The 19,742-nt window shown below is 44.3% G+C and overlaps 1 protein-coding gene across 1 annotated transcript in view; it reads left to right on the top strand.

Moving 5' to 3' along the window:
• CNTN5 (contactin 5) overlaps window positions 1-19,742 on the top strand; it is a 1,198,205-nt gene that overhangs the window by 429,380 nt on the left and 749,083 nt on the right. The window contains exon 3 of the mRNA XM_083170083.1: window positions 16,082-16,160. The gene's annotated coding sequence lies outside the window, so the exon portion shown is untranslated. The remainder of the gene's footprint in view (window positions 1-16,081; window positions 16,161-19,742) is intronic.

The following is a 19,742-nucleotide window of genomic DNA, read 5'->3' as shown; positions in this document are numbered from 1 at the left end:
GTAGCAGTAATACCTAGGACTGTGCTGTACAATGCACAAGCTATACTGTCATAGTAGCAGTGCATGCTGCATGTATGTATACGACTGCCATGCAGTGGAGCTCTAACATATAGTTGAAGTCTTCTTCACTTCCAACCATCTTTTCATGGCACGCAGTTGAATCTGCACACCCCTAAACACTAGAGCTCAGACTGCACTGCGAATGCACCGATCTCTAGAAAACTGGCGTAATGGCCATTTCCGGTGATTTCCATTGCGCTACTGCCAATGGCGTTGTACTCCAATGGATTAGTATTAATAAAATAGGTGCAGCGTGTTTGGTGTGGGCCCCTCTAGTTCTCAGAGGCCTTTATGCACTGCTTTTATAAAAACTAATGATAATATATTGCAAATATATGCCTACCTAGTAATAAGAGCATTGGGGTATTGTTCAGATTTTGGGCAGTTGGGGATTAAAACTGCAAACGTCAGTTCCATGCCATAGCCAAGCCACTACTGACAGCAAGGTGAGGGTACTACTGACGGTTTGCCTTGAGTACCTATTATCCTAACACCAGGTCTGAATGGAATATGCAGACATCTGGATCTTTCTCGTAACTTCAATAATTGCTCAGTGATCTATCTGTCAGTCACGGGAACATAGGTGCCACTTGAAGTAACATAGGTTAAACCCTTCCACTCAAAATAGACACATCTCCAGTTTGCAATTCTCCATTTATTCCTAGTTACTTTAATAAATATATTTTGCAGACAGCAGCAAGTAATTAAAAGTAAGTACATTAACTGAACATTGGGTCCCGAAGGTGATTCTCAAACATAATTTGTGTCCTGGATGAACAAGGTTAACCTCTGACCTACAGCCTTTGTGATATTTCAAATCCATTATGTTTTATAGAAACCGAATGGAAAAAGCAAAGGAGGGTTGTTGATTATTGAATAAAGCAAATGTCAAACACTACATTGTGTAATTATCATCCGCTTCTACAACATGTCCTTGCGGAATTTAAAAGACCAGCAAATTTTGTAGTTAATAAAGTAAGCATATTGTCTGTATTACGCTCGGTGTTTTGTCTATTCAAGAACATTTTGGAGGTTGCATAGGACGATGTATTCGGCAGAATGCATATTAAAGGTACTAATTAAACACCACGCAGTTTTATTCTACTTTATCATAATGACAGTCTTGATTACACGGCTAAAAGGGGAGAAATCTGACAAAAAGCAAGCCCTTCAGCATAAGCATTTTATTACTTTGCCCGAACAATCTGTATAGAGGAGTCAAAGGATGGGTACGTTTAATTACAGTTCCGAGAGTTCCAGATGAGGAAGGTCACGGTGACATTTGTTGTTGGTGTTTTGTTTGATTCAAACGGATGTATAGACCAGGATAAGAACGAAATGGTTCTGTATAACGGACAACATTTCCAGGTTATATTTTAAATGTAATTTATAAAGGGAGCTTAGAGTTTAGAAGCTTCTTCTCTCTTCTTGTGGACACAGCATAAGATAAAGAGCAGATCTAAAAGTAATGTGCTGTGTACAAACATTAAATCATATTTTCAAATATTATTTAATATTGTACATTCTCTCTCTCTCTATCTATCTATCTATCTATCTATCTATCTATCTATCTATCTCTCTCTCTCTGCACTCCAACTCTTTCTGTGATTCCTCTCTCTCTCTCTGCGTTCCTGTGCTTCTCTCTCTCTCTCTCTCTCTCTTTCTCTCTCTGTATGCCCTCTCTCTCTCTCTCTGCACTCCCTCCCTCTCTCTCTCTGCACTCCATCTCTCTTACTGTGAATCCTCTCTCTCTGCACTCCATCTCTCTCTGCACTTTCTCTCTCTGTGATTTCTTTCCCTTGCTCTCTCTTTCTGCACTACCACTTTCTTTCTCTGTGTTCCCTCTCTTTGCAATCCCTCTCTCTCTGTGCTCCCACTCTCTTTGCATCCCCTCTCTTTCTGTGATCCCTCTCTCTCTGCACTTCATCTCTCCCTGCACTCCCTCTCTCTTTTTGTCATCCTCTCTCTCTCTGCTCCTTCTATCACTCTATAATTCCTCTCTCTCTCTCTGCAATCCCGCTCTCTATTTGTGCTTCCTTTCTCTGTGCTCCTGCTCTCTCTGTTCTGTCGCTCTCTTTGCTCTCTCCTTTTATCTCTCTCCCTCGCTCCTTTTCTCTCTCTCCCCTCTCCTTTAATTTCTCCAACTCTCTATCACTTTCCCTCTCTCCCTTTCTTTCTCTTTCCCTCTCTCCCTCCCTCCCTTTCTCTCTCTCTCTTTCTTCCTATCTATCCCTGTTTCTCTCTCTCCATTCCTTCCTCCTTCCCTCCATACCTTTCTCTCTCTCTCTCTCTCTCTCTCTCTCTCTCTCTCTCTCTCTCCAGTCATTTCTATCTCTTGAACCTTCTCTCTCCCTTTCTTTCTCTCTCCCTCTCTACCTCACTCTCTCTCTCTCTTTCACCCTTTCTCTCGCTTCCTCCCTCCCTCTCTCTCCATTTCTCTACCTCCTTTTCTTTCACTCTCTCTCTACCTCTCTTTTCTCTCTCCGTTTTTCTTTCTTTCTTTTCCTCCCCCATCTCTCTCTTTCTCTCTCTATCTGCTTCTCTCTCTCTCTATTTATTCCTCCCCTTCTCTCTATCTCTGTTCTTTTTTCTCTCTCTCTTTCTCTCTCTCTCTCCATCTACATTTTTCTATTCCTCTCTCTCTTCTCTCTGTCTCTCTCTCTCTTTTTTTTTCTCAATGTTGCGCCAAGTGGTGGCCTGACACTTAACTCTGCCACTGGTATTTATAGGTGAGTCAATATAACCTAAGTTACCAATCATTCAGAGCAAACTAGCCTTGTAATTAGAATGTGCTGTAACATTGTCCTATCCAAGCTCTTTCACTGGGCATCTGCAAAACAACCTGCACCTGTAGAGTGTGTTACTGTAGTTGTACGAACTTTGCATAATCCCTGCTGACTGCTACAGAGTAATTAGCTCTTACTTATTGTAGATATACAAAGTTCCCCAGTTTATCATTGACTTGGATTGTTCTCTCCAGCCCTGTCTTGTACTACATGAGATCTTTCTTTTGCCAGCTGATTTTGCACTGTCAAAATCTTGCCAAGATCTTGTTTGACCTAGGGAGGCCACCATCCTTCAGTCTTTGTCATGCATTTTCATACAACTAATACATTATGCCAAGCTGAAAGGATTTTTGCATGTGGAAGTGGCGGTCAGTAAGGAATCATTCCAACAGAGCAGTAGGGGAGAGCATTTCTCAGTGCAGTATGTGCTGAATTCTGATAGAAGCTTTTCCCATCTTGGCCTGATTATTGCAGGAGATTAGGAGAATTGGACTACTGTAGTTTTATTTTGGACAGTGAGGATGATGACTACCGGTTTCGGAGATTATAAGATGATCAACTCCATCCAACACTGCCAAGAATGGGACAAGTATTGCTATTTAAAAAAGTAATTAGTGTAATTTGTTATTTATATTCAGTAGAGTTTATAGCCCCCCTTTTCATTTGCCCAAAACCCTTTTTGAACACATACAGGTATAGAGCACTATAGTTTTATTTATAATGTGCAATCATTTTTCTAATCTATCAGTCAGATTGCATTCATTGTTTTCACACAAATGCACACTCCAATTTTAACTCTCAGTTATTTACTTACACTTCAAACTATCTTGGATGACTCAATAGACCTGAGAATATTTGTCTTTCTCTGTCGTTGGTGCACTTATTTGAACTGTTGAACCCAGGTCTTCAAGGAAAAGCAATTCACTGTGCATTCCTGAAATCTGGCATTATTCACTCTACTATAACCTTTGTCTGTGATAGTCTATTAAAAGCAGTCCCTTGTCTGTAATATGTCTATGACATGCACTAAAACTTGCACACTACTGTGTCTGCATACCTGCCACAGTGTTTTTATATTAGTTGTCACCAGTGGTGGCTCTTACCTCGATGGAGGAGAGGGGCTTCCGCTGCCACCGCTGCTGGTCCCCGCCACTGCTGCCACCTGCTGGTCCCGATCACCATTGTGGGACCGACACAGTCGCAGTAACTTCTTCAGTACTACGCATGCGCTAGCCCCAGCATCTAAGGGGCTGCTTCGGGAGCAGACCCCGGGAAGTGCATTGATGGTCCTGGGTCCGATGCATGCGCAGTATCATCCGCGGTACTGAGCATGCACAGAACCTGATTTATGGCCTTCGCAGCAGCCCATAGAGTGGCATCCTGGATGGAGGGAACACCTCCTAATGGGTCTGCCTTGGGTGACTGGCAGGTCAGACTTCCAATAGGTAGTTCATTAATTGTTCATTTTTAAAGATCCCCATGTTACTCAGGGGCCAATTCAGACCTGCTTGCTGGTCGAGCAGGTTAACGCCTTCCCCGGCGAACGCACGCATTCCCCCCGTCATCCGTGCCCATGTGCAAGGCTGCAAATGGATAGGTACACATCCGCTCGGTAGTGCCCATACAGAGGAAAAATCATTCAATGGTTACTTACCATCAAATGATCTTTCCGCCTCTCCCTGGGGCTCACAGGCCCCCCCCCCCCGGGTGACCCAGAAGTCACGCAGCAGTTGTTAGGTTTGAAGCAAAATCGGGCATGTGCCAACTAGGGTGGCAATTCCTGGGATCGAGATCGACAGGTTCCCGGGATTTGGCCTACAAAGTTCTGGGATTTCGGGATTAGACTGTAAATGCGCAGTCTAATGCCGGGCAGCGTCTGAGCTCAGTTTCTGTCCGGCTTCTCCCGTCCCGGACAGTGCCGCATGATAAGGTCACAGGTCATGCTGTGCAGACCACACAGCTCACCTTGATCCTGGTGCGCTGCCCGCCCACCCTTCCTGCCGCGTCCTGACTCCAGCCCGGCTCCTGGAAAACAGCCCACCCACCCTGCTCCCGGCAACATCGCCGGGAGCAGGAATCTCGGGATTGTTCATTTTTTCAATCCTGAATCTAGGTATTGAAAAAATTTACTGGGATTGGCTTTCCTAGCGCCAACATCATGCACCTGCCCTGTGCAGGCAAAAGAAAGCCTGCGTTTTGCTGGGCCCTCCCAGAGTTTATATGGGTGTGCCCACCGATTTTTTTTTTTATACTTTACATATGATGGATGCGACTTGATTATAGCACATTAGAATTATAAGTGGCACATTTCAAATTGTGATGAATTCTCATTAGTGAAAGCCTGAAGAAAATATTGCACATTGCTCAACCCTGAGCCTGGATCAGCGATATGGCGAAGAATAAGCAATAAGGTGATACCTTGTCATTGTCTTCTTCCCGAGTAACATGGACAATTATTGTTAATGTTTGCCAGCTTTTAATACACTAAGGAAGATTCAATTACTGTGAACTTCTGATTTTAAAATGATATTCTTAAATTACTGCCGTTAGAAAAACTATAGTTTATTTTTAATTGGACTGATAAGGCATAAGCGAATAAGCAGCAATCCACCTTTAATGAATATCTCCCATCCGACAGCGGCCTGGTAAAGTATAGAACAACCTGCAACCAAGGAGACCTACACCTACAGTATAGAAGATTCACAGCAAGATAAGATTATGTGCATGTGCTGATCATGTGACCAGTGCCTGATCAACCAATAGGCTGCTTAGGCTACAGCGTATGGTGCCAGGACTGGGGGGGGGGGGGCACCTTGCAGGTTACAGACGAGAAATAAAATGAAGGCCTATGTTATTCCATGTTTGTTAGCTATCACCCGTCCTGATGTACTGTGGAGGGGGGGGGGGGGGTAAAGTTCCTAAGGTGACTGCCAGATGGCTGTGCCAATGTAACCTACTGATGGAACCATTACTTTATGTACATTGTACTACAGTGCCAGCTGGGCAGCCTAAAGCGAAAATGTCCTTCACACACCACAAGCATTCAGGGCAGGCGCCACCACTAGGCAGCCTTAGGCATTTGCCTAGGGCGCCGGCCACTGGAGGGCGGCCACTTGGGAGCAGCCCCCGGATGAAGGTGAAGGTGAGCTTCCACAGTCTCCGTCTCTGCTCTCCCCCCCCCATGGAGCAACACATCTCCTGCCGCCGCTACTGCCACCCCATGGAGAGCCCCCCCTGTGAAGCGAGACGCATCACACTACTCCCCCCCCCCCCCCGTGGAGTTATTCTCCTGCCGCCTGCACCCCCCATCTCCCGCCACCTCCCTGTGGAGCAGGAGGGCACCTCTGGCGCTTCGGTGCCTAGCACTGACCCTGCAAGCATTAGATCCTACATGTCAGTTACATAACATTCGTTACATGCACATGAGCAGTATGAAGGGAGACCACTTTTCAAGAGGTGCATGAACCTTTTTTCAGCCATTTTTTCAGAGTTCTGCACATGCGCAGTAGAGTCTGAGCCCTCTAGTACTCAGACTCTACTGAACTTGTGTACTGTGTCAGTACAGTCCAGTCCTGCACAAGGGCCCCCTCATCTCTTAAACACCTCTGCCCATACACATCCCATTTCATGTATCTATACGCATGAGCATAGACACATGCAATGTTTCTAAAGATGGGGACGGTTATGATGTCACCAAGTGTTAATAGGTCATGCTATTGCTCTTGCCCAGAAGTCTTTAAAGCCTCCTGCATGCTAAAAGGTCACCTCTAACAGTCACTTTTCCCCAGTGGATTAGGTTGGACTTACTAGGGGACAAGGCTGCTCCAGGAGGCTGGGCAAGGCAAGTACAGAATTGGAGTAAGGCTTGGACATAAAGGAAGGACCAGATAGACAAGACAAACAAGGAACAAGAATACACTACTGTGTGTGACTGGCACCGGACCACTGTGTTTGTCAGGATATGCACAATAACATGTACTTGCAAAGAAACAGATTATTCAGGGAATACAGGAGTAATCAGGCATGACCAGCAATAGCACTGGAAACTAGCAGTATATCCAGCACATAGCTTAGGGCAGGCTGGGTAATATAGGGAGCAACTCCCAATGAAAACAACCAGAAAGGACAAACCCCCTAATCACTGCAGCTGGACAGCCAAACACACAGGCAGAGTGCTAATGGCCTAATTATGACAGGTGAGACTGCACATACAGAAGTCAGGCTGCAGTAGCACAGAGCCACCAGAGGCGGCACGTAACGGAAAAAAGCATCCCCACTTTTCATACTGTAGCTGCTTCATTTGCCTGTTTAATTGTTATCCCTATCTTGTCAGGCTGACTCCGCAGCACAAAGTAGTTATAGAATGCTCCTGCCAAATTTACGGGGGCACCCCTCTATAGCAACCAAACTGTTTTCTAATCTTTTTTTGTTATTGCCTGTGTTAGTACCAATATGTAATGTGGTATATGTGGTATATTATTACAGAAACTTGTATTAAGGTATTAGAACTCCAGTCGCATTTAACTTCTGCAAAAGATTTGTATTATATCAACCAGATGATTCTAATTGAATTTCTTGTTTTCTCTGCTAGCCAGGCTTCTGTTCTATTGATTTCCCAGCAAGAAGATAGTTTGCACTCAAGGGATTTATCTGTAACCTTAATTAGTAGAGGTTCACATGACTAATTTACTTGTACATTTTATAAAAAAAGGTACTGGCTTAGCAAACTGCATCGTGAAATTAAACATTCTGCTTTAAATCAATATAGCGCACACATGAGCTATAAATGGATCTTTAGTCCAAAGGTCAAAGACTTTCTGGGTCCCGTGAGTTTCTATGTCAGTGATCTGAATGAGAAAATTACATTTGTGGAGAACTGACTGGTGCATTGTCATTAGGTAGAACAGGGATGGATTCAGGTTTGAATACAATGGCGATATCTATGGAGATGAACGATATATCGTAATGCTGAGCATTCGGACGATTTTGCATGACGTCAGGGAAAATAATAATAAAATAAGCATCTGAACTGGTTACCTAAAGTGTGCAAGTTGCTATGAATCTCACATCAAATTGTAACTTTAGATGAGTGCAATAAGATTTTATTCTCAGGGGAATAATATACACTGCATATTATTATCCTCATATTATAGTGGGGGGAGGAGGAGGAGGTACAAGGGCCCACAGCAGCACAGAGTATATCAGGAGACTAGCTGTGTTGGTGACGATAGGGTTGCATGATGTGAGATGGGGAAAGGAAGCAGAAGAAAGCCACAGACTGGAGCTATATATATATATATATATATATATATATATATATATATATATATATATATATATATATATATATATATATATATATATATACATATATACAGTATTCTGGAACAGCTAAAAGGAGCACTACTTAGTGCATTTATGAGTAAAATGTTTATTTATAAAACGTTTCCACGATATAGGTGGTGAAAGATCACGTACCATATAACCAATGTTCCCTCTAATTTTAAGAAGGCTGTGTGCGGCAAAAGATTTTGGCTGTGCAAATTTGGAAGGAAATTTAAATGTTTGTGCGCCACTGGAAAATGCGTTCAGCATTTGTTAACTTTACTTCAAAATTATATTAAAGATTTAAACATTCAAAACACAGCACACAATGTAGTTATTGGGTGAAACACACATTAATTGAGTCCACAACTGCAAAAAGGGACCACTGCTGCTTTGTGCGCTCTGTTGCAAAGTCTGTGCGCATGCTCGTCGAGTTGTGTGCGCGCGCACACGCGCACAGCTTAGAGGGAACACTGCATATAACCACCGCAAGAATGACAACGTGTTAGTGCAGTGCAGAACAACCCTCTGCAAGTTGGAGCGGTTACACTTTCCCATCTCCATTTCCTTCCATTGTATAATGCTAGGCCATGTCCCTATGCGTTTTGTCGCTTGGGACTTTGTCATAGGGCCCTCTGCCATACACCATGGACACTGTTTTATAGGAGCCTCCTCCAACAGGACAATGACCCAAAGCACACCTCCAAATTATACAAGAACTATTTAGGGAAGAAGCAGGCAGCTGGTTTTCTGTCTGTATTGGAGTGGCTAGCACAGTCATCAGATCTCAACCCAATTAAGCTGTTGTGAGAGCATCTTGACCATATGGTACGCAAGAAGTCCCCATCAAGCCAATCCAACTTGTGGGAGGTGTTTCAGGAAGCTTGGGGTGAAATTTCTTCAGACTACCTCAACAAATGAACAGCTAGAATGCAAAAGGTCTGCAATGCTGTAAATGCGGCAAAAGATGCTTTGTATTGCAAATAAAGATCATTATATCTAACCTTGCCAATGTCTTGACTATATGTTCTATTCATTTTGAAACTCATTTGAAAAATAAAAGTTAGTTTTCATGTAAAACACAAAATTGTCTAGGTGACCCCAAACTTTAGCGATCCATAGTGTATGTATATATGTGTGTGTACATATATATATATATATATATATATATATATATATACTGTATAAGCAAGGGGGCATGTCCCTGGATTGGCGCCAGGCCGCTAGCTCATTAAAGCTGGTGCACAGGCAGACAGTTATGGAATAAACGCTGGCTGCATTTTTAAATTGGCGCTGGCTGGAAGCCCAATGAAGTAGCCACAGGGTCCCGACTCTCTTATCCATCCAGGGCCCCACAAATTCTGCAGCCCTTTATAATATACCGTAAGAGCATTATGGCCAGCAGCACAGAGTATGTCAGGAGATAAGCAATGTGTTATTGGACTCTGGCAGCATTGTGCTGTGCGTATGAAAATGCGGCGAAGAAGGAAGTCACAGACCATTAAATAGGGTTGCTTTGCCCCAATTATTTTTTATTTTTTATAAACCCACTACATTAAAGAACAGATACAGTACACATAACACTTTGTTTAAACCTTTTTTTATTACCATAAGTTAAAAAAAGAGAATTGTATACGCATTATAAGTATGACATTCCGGAATTAATTTTTTCATTATATTCTAAAAGACGGGAAATAAGACAATGGCTTTTCATAATCAGTAATGATTGTTTTGAAGTCTTAAAATTCACAGGGGTCCTATGTAGCTAAAATAATTAAAAGAAGTTACAGATTATGTCTATATCAATTCCATTCTGTGCCTATCTCTGATCATGACAGGAGCAATGCTGTTTGCTGCACAGAATTAAAAGGCACCACGGGGTGACCAGCGCATCTCCACGCGGCAGGCGGCCTTCTCGCTGAATTCTGTTTAGTGAACATGTCTGCAATGACATCAACATAAAGGATGGGCGAGATAATAAGACTGAATACAGTTATGATAACCAGTTTAAATAAAATAAAATAAAATTAAGTACAGACCGAGCCGATTCTCTCTGGCAAGCTCATTAAAACGTTACAGTAGATTAATTTCCAAGAACAGTAGATCTGTATTTGTCAGTGGAAGTCTGGTTACTTGAAAGCATTAGATGGGGAGGTGCACCAGCCTTGGGGGTATCGGATGACTCACCAATAGTTGGGATTTCATCTGTGGTTTTCCTACATCAGAATCACGACTGTCAGAATCCCAATTTAAATGGGTTATTTTCCCTCATGGGGGTCCACGACCCCCATAGAGGGAGAATAAAGGGATTCAGTACTGAATCCCGGCGGTCGGGATCCCGGTGTTCAGAATCCCGACGCCGGAATCCCGACAGCCGAAATGCCGACAAGGGGTGGACGTGGATCGCCCCCCCTTGCGGGCTCGCTGCGCTCGCCACGCAGCGGGCCCGGTGCCTAGCTGCGCTCGGCACACTAATTTATTCTCCCTCCAGGGGTGTCGTGGACACCCACGGAGGGAGAATGTGTCGGGATTTCGGCGGTCGGGATTCCGGCGTCGGGATTCTGAACGCCGGGATCCCGACCGCCGGGATTTTACCTGCATCCCGAATAAAGTAGGTGGCAAATGCCTCCCTCCCCGTTGGGCTCCTGACAGTCAGAATTCTGATGTCGGAGAAACATCCGTCAGAATCGTGTCTGTCAAAGGGTTATGCCATACCACAGCTTTGGGGAGAGATAGCGATTGTCCAAAGCAATGAATCAGCTTCTGTCATTTATCTAGCACAGTAAGAAGACCGCTCCTGGTGCCTTATGCTGACCCCATCTACTTAAAGTGTGACGGGACACGCAGGGGATGCTGTATGTATGAGGATGCTGTGGTGGCGCAACTGGTGGCAGGATACCGTTCCATTCACCCTGCAGCCAGAGCGCGGGCAACGGGGCAGGCGGCGGTGCACCCAACGAGCCCAGTCGACACTCACATTGAACCTCTTTATATATGCAGCTAGATAGTGTTTTTATTTGAAAACGAAACGATTTTCAAGGCGATGGAAATAATTAAAAAATGTTAAGTGGCTTATCAATTTTGCCACCTATTGTCAGGATCATCTGACGGTATCGGTACATAACTGTGACCGATTCTGGGGTGTTCTGGGCTGTGCAAGATATTTCGCAATGTTTGTTACCTAATCCACCTAAGCAGCGGGGCCGGCTCAGAGGTAAGACTCAGCACTAGGCGGATGCACTGTGGGTCTCGCAGGAATCACCGGAAGGGGGAGTATGTTGCTTCTTGCTGTGCCTGTATAAGAAGCAAAGCAGGAAGTACTATAGCGGCACGATAAGCCTACATTTCTGCCTTTATCTCCCACCCAAGCTTCAGACGATACAACTCCCCTGTAGCCTATGTACTGTGAGATGCTGCCTTGTATGCTTTAGAAATACTCTCTTCTTTTTTCATTATTCATTAAGAGGGGAAATCTCTATTCTGAAGGACTGTCCTGCTGTTCTGGCACATGTTTGGCGGAACCCAAAGTTCTGTACTTTTAAACAACACTAATCGGGGAAGACGGATGACAGGTCAACAGTAGCAACGTTGAGTCAATAAGACGACACCATACCATCAACATGCATATGGTTGAGGTGGTCAAGAGGTTGGCATAGACAAATGGTTGGCCTGTCATGTACTGACCATCTCCACATCGTCCTTAAGCTTGTGTTGACGTTGTATTCGTGTCAACCATGTGCATGTCGGCCTTTTAGGGTCGACGTAGAGACAGCTGAGCTTTTGATACCACATCCCTAATACCATGCTGTACAGACTTGGCTTTGATATGCAGGGCGGTGCTTATAAGATAAGGGAGGTAAAGGGGGGCCTGAAATGGGCTTGGCCTGGTTACGTCCATATTGCTATGTTCCTACATCCCCGTATCACATGACCACGTCCAGTATTATGTTTGATCTCAAATATTTTGTGCAGTTACTATTTTATGTATTCTTTTGTATTCAGCCATGTTAGCCATATTCAGACTTGCAAGGGTTTTCTCAGTGGGGTTGTTCATAGAAAATGATTTGCTGGGACTCAGGATATCTATCTATCTATCTATCTATCTATCTATCTATCTATCTATCTATCTATATATCTAAAGGCTCACTGATTCTCACCTCTATGAGATGAAGTACCTTCACTGACCACAAGAGGCCACACTCAACGGACCAAATTACTCATTCATGTACTAAAAGATGTCATACTAGAAAGTGAAAGCAATTTTTGCAGTGACACTGGTCTGTTTCAAACTTACTGGATATGGAGAGAGGGAGCTGTGAAGACAGAGATTGGAGGTAGGAGCAGATAGGAACTGGGGATGAAGTAAACAGTTTGTGGGTTAAAAACGGTCACTGCCCAAAGTGAAACTAAAAACTGTCACAGCTCAAAGTGAAAGTACTTTCCAGAAGCTGTCATGTTGATGAGCTTTTTTACCTAGTTATCTATAATATATTCAGTTAAGTTAGTGAAAATGTCTAAAGGTGCCCATACACTAGTAAGATTTATCTGCAGATCTGGCTGGTTGGAACAAAAACATGGTTATGGATGAGTGACAGTTTGTCAGTTTTCCAGCATTTCCAAGCAAATGGTCAACTGTCATTTGCTCTCATCCATAACCCTGTTTTTGTTCCAACCAGACAGATCTGCAGATAAATCTGCGCGTGTATGGCCACCTTTACACGTGATTGTCATTCTATGTCTTCTCAACACGACACATTAATGTGCCGGCGCCTACTGTGTCCATTCTCAGGTCTTTATGTCAGTGCTTGAGCATTTCCCTGATGTGCATGACTTCTTGAAATTCAGTGAACTGATGACAGCTCATCAAAGATGTAGGGAATATGCATTAAAAGTGCACGTGCCAATTTAATGTGCCGTCTATTTATTTTCCTTCTGATCAGTGGACCTGCATTTAATGACGCTAAATGGAGTCCTGCCAATCTCCTGTAATGAGTGGTGTCCAGGTGAACGCTTGTAAAGCACATGAATGACACATACAAACGCCTGAAGATTTGATGCATTTTTAATATGCTTTGGATGATTGGACCATGGCTGCTTTCAAAGTATTAAATAAAAAATTAGCAAGATCTCAACCTCATAAAAGTTGGTCTAGTGTATGGCTGGCATTACGCAGAATATAAAGTAATACTTATTGTCTAATATATGAAAAGCATGGAAATACATACAGTGGAGAAAGATCTAGCGCTATACAATCAGCCCCAAACTGTCATTTTTCAATGAGAGTTAGAAGCTGGTTGGTTAGCGCCTTTTCTCTCCAGACAATATTGTCAAATTGTATTTTCTATATTTGGATGAAGGCATTTTTAGGTGTGACTTTGTTCTAGGCATTTCAACTCTGAGTAGGGTTGAAATGCCTAGACAAAGTCCCTGGATTTTTGTCCCGGGACCCATTCACACCAGCACAAGACCTGGGTCGACCAGGGAATCTAGGGTGCTGTGAAAGGGGCCAACTCGAGAATGCCCCGGCATGATATCAGGACCGTAATTCCGGGTGAGTCCATGCATTTTCTGGTGTGAATGGGGTATTAAAATGTTATGGGGCTGAGAGAGGTGGGGGTTGAGGATTTTGCAAACATACATTGAACAGGAGCAAACGCAGGATTTTCAGAAGGGGGTTTCCAGAGGGGCGGAGCAAAGCATGGAGATGGATACTTAGGTGACCCAGTATATGCCGGGTCAGTTAAAGTATTATAGATAGACCAAATGTATATAAATAATAATAATAATAATAAGTAATATAAAAAGTATACATATACACACACACACACACATATATATATATACAGGGGGATCAACAGCAGTGTAGACCCCTGGGCATAGCAATGTATTGGGGCCCCTACCGATCCTCCAGTGGTAGGGGTGGGGGAAGCTTTGATGCCCCGTGGGTGGTAGGGGGTATTATATCAACCACTCTGCATGTAGGGCCTGGATCAGTAATTTCCACTAATTACCCCTTTACTGCACAGATGGTGGGAGATGGGGTGGGAGAAGGGGGCATTGGGCTGAATGAAGGGGCCCTGATACATAACTTCCAATGTGGTAGAGGATGTTTAATAAGCAGAGGAGGGGTGTATAGTGGAGTGGGCTTATTATTCATAATTTTCTGGTGGGAGGACAGCTTACTTGACTGCAGATATCTCCAGTTCCCGGAAATATATTTCTTAGATTTTAAAGGAATTAAAAACTAGAGAATCCCACCTACCAAATGGTACTGGGGACTAGGGGATCAGAGTTCAGGAGGCAGAGCAATCTGCCAATGAGTATATAAAACTACATACCAGGTGTGTGGAGCTGGAGCAGTAACCAGCTGCTGGAAGGCTGATATCTCTGGTTCTGGGAAAAGTAGAGACAAGCTACTAGTGTCTATCAAAGGGGGAGAGTCCCAGGTTTAGGAATATATCCTCAGAAAAACTCTAAGTCAGACAGAACCTGAAATATATGACTGGGAAGAGCAATTAACAGGCTTGGATGGGGACCACTGCTTTGAAGTCAGGCCCTTAGACTCCTGGGGGGGTTTCTGGGTACTCAGACCCCCCCCCCCCCCCCCCCCCCCCCCCCCTGCGTGCGCTACTGTTGAAGGAGAAGGTATAGCATGGAATGACAACAAGAACATTGGTGTTCCCAGTGGGCTGCTGTACAGTATGTAACAGACACTGTTTCAAAATGTACAGAAAGTGTATTGTGCATTGTGTATTATCTTTAGGACACATTGCTGCTGGCTTAATGTACATAAGCCCTTCATACAAGATGTTGTTCTGTCCTGTCCTTGGAATACTATAATTCTCTTTGTATCTTGTTTGCTGAACTTTTAAATCTTACTAAGACTAAAGATGGGTTAGTAGCATGCCAGCCGCCTAGCACAGAGCAAGGCCACCCTGGCTGTCAGGTCCCTCCCTATGTTAAGGCGGGGGGGGGGGTTACCTTAAATAGAGCACACATATTAAGGATACCCCCCCTACGGGCTTCTTAACACGACCCATCGCCGTACCGTACCAAACCCCCACGTATTCCCGCCGACCCCCCATTACCTGTGTCTGGGCAGCAGGACCTGTGACCTCCTCCTCCCTGTACTGTACATCATCTTCCGGGTACAGGGAGGAGGAGAGCCTGCCCCGCAGCAGCAGCCAGGTAAGAGAGGAAGGGGGAGCCAATGTGGAGCCACCAGGACCCGCTGCACATCGCTGGTGCATTGCAAAGGAAAGCTCTTAACACAAAGCTGTCCTTTCCAATAATTATCACATATGTTAGTGCATATGCGATAATTATCTATGCGGTAGCCAGCGACGTGTAGCGGACTGGGGCTATGGATCTTAGTGCATCCTGCCCATTATCTGCTGTAGCCTGTGGGCTACACTTCATAGAAATTGCGCGGTCAGCACACTGCACATGTACAGTAGAGATGGGGGTGCAGAGAGAGAGAGAGAAGTGCATTGATTGCAATAGAGATCATTTCAATCCATCTCACATACATACATTGCCAAATTGCACACGCACAGTCATTGTCCCCTCTCATGTGTTTACGTGGTCTTCTACTCAGTGGTTGGGTTGCTGAACATGTTCCTAAGGGCCAGAGATCAGCCAGCCAATCAGCTTTTTATAGATTGATTTTTTAAATGTTTTTATGTAAAGGGGGTTAATGCTGAATACTGTAGACATACTGTATAACACGTTTTGTGCTGATTTATGTGTTTTATTTGATTCTGTGGTGAACGTGTAAATTCTATGAGGTGTTAGTACAAAGGGACTGACGGAGGTGACGGAGACGTGAATGTTTGCTTTCTGAAGGCGAATGTTCAGTGATCACCAAGTCGGGCTTCTAATCTTGCACATTTTTGTGTTTTATCTTGTAGATTGGATATAAAACGATTTCTCAAACGTGGATATACAATTGGCTGCAGGCGTCCGATTGCTCCGGAGAAATTTGAGAGGGTAAGTCCTGATCACTATACTGTTGTCTTAAAAGCTATTTCATGCATCAGAAGTAAAAATGGGACCAGGAGAGCAGAGATATTAATTGGTGATGGAATTATATTGCAATCTCATTTATTGCTTTTCATCGTTTAAAATGCTGACACTTCTGACAGCAGCCGCCGTCGATAAATGCACTTTAATACTGTTGGGCCTTTATTTGTACTATCGTAGCTTTTTTGTATGTGAGAGAGATTGTAGCACGGATATAGATTTAGGAATAGTTTTACATTAATCCTTAATGATCATATGCAAACGAGAAACCGACGACTGTTACGGAAATGTGAAATAGCAGGCGGAATAATAGTCTTTTATTAACTTTTATTACCGAAGAGGAGAAAAATCATTCGATGGTGTGTGTGACCATCCAATGATTTCTCTCTAGTTTGGCCACACATCCCCTCGCATGTTAAAGAGGGGATTTACGTGGCGGGTGGCGTTTACCTGTTGGACTGGTCTGAATGAGGCCCTTAATCACTCTCTAAGCTTCGATACATCTCTCCAGTGCTATCTTTAAGGCATATGCATGTTCTGTTTGCTCTGTGTAACAGTACATGCAAATAAAGCCCAAAATACAGTATACATGGTTGACGTAGGTACTGTATGTAGTGATGTGACAATGGTGTAGTGTAAGTAACGGTGCAAAACACACATCATTGGTTGATTGGAGCTTATTTTAAAGGGGTAGAGTTCTAAAAAAGTCTTTGGTAAAAGGTATTGCTGGTATTGCTAGTGGCAGGGGGGTGTTCATAAGGGTGGGCACAGCATTAGGGTGTGCCTGTGCACCCCTAACACTCAATGTGCGCACGTCTATGATGCTACCTGGAAATAACTCCCGCACTGTGTCATTTCATTGCTTACTGTACTGCTACATTATAATAGTGCTACATTATAATAGTGCATTCAAAATATATCAATGGAGAGCTACCCGGAAGTCACACAGAATCACCCCTAGATCCTCCAAATGACACAAGATAAGAGGCACGGTCTTCTCCTGGTTCACCTCATACCTCTCCGATCGCTCCTTCTCCGTCTCCACTCCGAGCTCCTCCTCTCCTACTACCCCGCAGCCAGTCGGTGTTCCCCAAGGGTCAGTCCTTGGACCTCTCCTCTTCTCCCTCTACACCACCTCTCTGGGCACCCTCATTAGCTCCTATGGTTTTCATTACGTCCTTTATGCTGATGATACCCTAATCTATCTCTCCTCCCCCGACCTATCCCCATCACTCCTGTCCAAGGTCTCCGAATGCCTCACGGCCATCTCAGCCTGGATGACCCAACGCTTCCTGAAACTAAACATGGCTAAAACTGAACTTCTAATCTTCCATCCCCCGAACATCCCCTCTTCTCCCACTATCTCCATCAGCATTGGTGAAACCGAGATCACCTCCATCGACCAAACGCGCTGCCTCGGTGTCATCATTGACTCCTCCCTCTCTTTCACCCCCCACATTCGTGCTCTCTCACAGTCTTGCCGCTTTCACCTACGCAACATCTCACGCATCAGACCATTCCACTCCACTGACGCGACCAAAATTCTCATTCATTCTCTTGTCATCTCCCGCCTTGACTACTGCAACATCCTTCTCTCTGGGCTACCTCTCACCCGCCTCGCACCTCTCCAATCCATTCTTAACGCTGCTGCTAGGCTCATCTTCCTCTCCCGCCGCTCTACCTCCCCCTCCCCCCTCTGTCTATCTCTTCACTGGCTCCCCATTCCTTTCCGAGTTCTCTTTAAACTCCTCACCACCACCTACAAGGCTCTCTCCTCCTCCACCGCTCCTTACCTCTCTTCACTGATCTCTATCCACACTCCCTCCCATCCTCTTCGCTCCATCGCTGACCGCCGACTGACCTCTCACCTAATCACCTCCTCCCACTCCCGTGTCCAAGACTTCTCTCGCGCTGCCCCCCTTCACTGGAACAACCTCCCGCCACCCATCAGGCTTTCTGATTCCCTTACCTCCTTCATGCGCTCCCTCAAAACCCACTTTTTTCGACTAGCCTATCCCTCCTCCTAACCTCTTTTGATCCTCCTATCCTGCCTCCGTTCCCCTCCGTTCCTACTTATCCTATTGTTTTTCGTTCGTCCACCCACCTATTTTTAGTATGTTAACTCTTATGAGTAGGGTCCTCCTTCCTCACGTACTCACCCTACCTCTTTACCTCACCTGTGCTCCTATCCTGTTCTTCCCTTCCTCAACTTCATCTTCAGTCTCCTCGACAATTTTGACACCTACTTCTGAACTGATGCTGATTTTAGTTCTACCAGCTATACCCCTATTCATACTGTATTTTTCAACACACCCTGTACGTTACCTTGTAATTTGTTTTTTGTTTGCTATGTACGGCGCTGCGGACACTTTGCGGTGCCTTATAAATAAACGTACTACTACTACTACTAGAGGACCAATAGATTATTGTTGTTATTACATTTTATTTATATGTTCTCTAAATGTATTTATATATTTTAATACAAGCAGATGAGCGGTGGTGGCCGGCGATGATGTGGGAGCGCACATCAGTGTTCAACGCTCATTGCTGCCCCATACACACTGGCCGGCTTTCAGCTTAAGGTCACCCAATGTGTATGGGCCTTAAGGTCACTGAATTTTCTCTTCTCATGCAGTGTTCACGTTTTTATGCTGATACTTCCTGGCGTGATTGGGTTTATTTCTTTTTCTTGTTTTGAATAACCCATCATGCACCTGAGAAGTCTTATTTGATTAATTAAGCAGCTACTTTTTTTTAGATTGCCATAGCAACTAATTAGCATCAGCATCTACTTTTCACTTAAAAAATTGACTTTTTAAATGCTTCCTTAAACTGGTTCGTTGTACGGTAAACTTATTCACTGGTTCAATGTACAGTCTTTTCATTACAGTACAGTACAGTACACAAGCAGCATCTATGTAGGTGGAGTGACTTGTGGTGTCACTTATACCACTTTCAGACAGGCGACCCGGCAATTTTGAGTGCCGGGTCCATCCCACGAGCGACCCTGCATTTACTAGGTGACGTTCCCAACAGCCGGGGTTCTGATGTCATCGGGGGAGGGGTCACTTCGGAGGATGGGGGTGGAGGCAGCGTCACCACACTACCCAGCACCCTGGGTTCAACCTAGGATTAACCCTTTTTTTAACCCTGGTTGAATTGCCGGGTTACTGGACCTGGGATTTTTCAATAGGCCCTTATATATCACGCAGAGACACAGGTCAACCCGGCAACAACCTGATTTGGACCCAGGATAATTGTGCAATGTCAGAAAAAATGGAAGATCGGTGGGGTACCTACCACGCAAGCCACTCTAATGTGTGGTGAATGCGGACCAAGAGGGAACACCTACCCTTTGAAAAGTGAATGTAGAAAAGAACAAAGTGGCCCTTCACCAATCATACAGCACTATAAATAAATATTACTTCCCTGGTAAATTCAAAGATGTCAATTGTGGTCCTTTTGTGGGTATCTTTGCTGGATATATAAGACAAATAAGAGAGACAGAGTCTCGCGCTTGTGTGATATTTATATATCAATTGGAAGTTA

This window comes from Crinia signifera, chromosome 2 (assembly GCF_055691185.1).
Source record: "Crinia signifera chromosome 2, ASM5569118v1, whole genome shotgun sequence".
In the NCBI taxonomy this organism is placed as follows: domain Eukaryota; kingdom Metazoa; phylum Chordata; class Amphibia; order Anura; family Myobatrachidae; genus Crinia; species Crinia signifera.
Note: the sequence above shows the minus strand (reverse complement) of the source record. Positions and strands in the feature narration are given on the sequence as shown.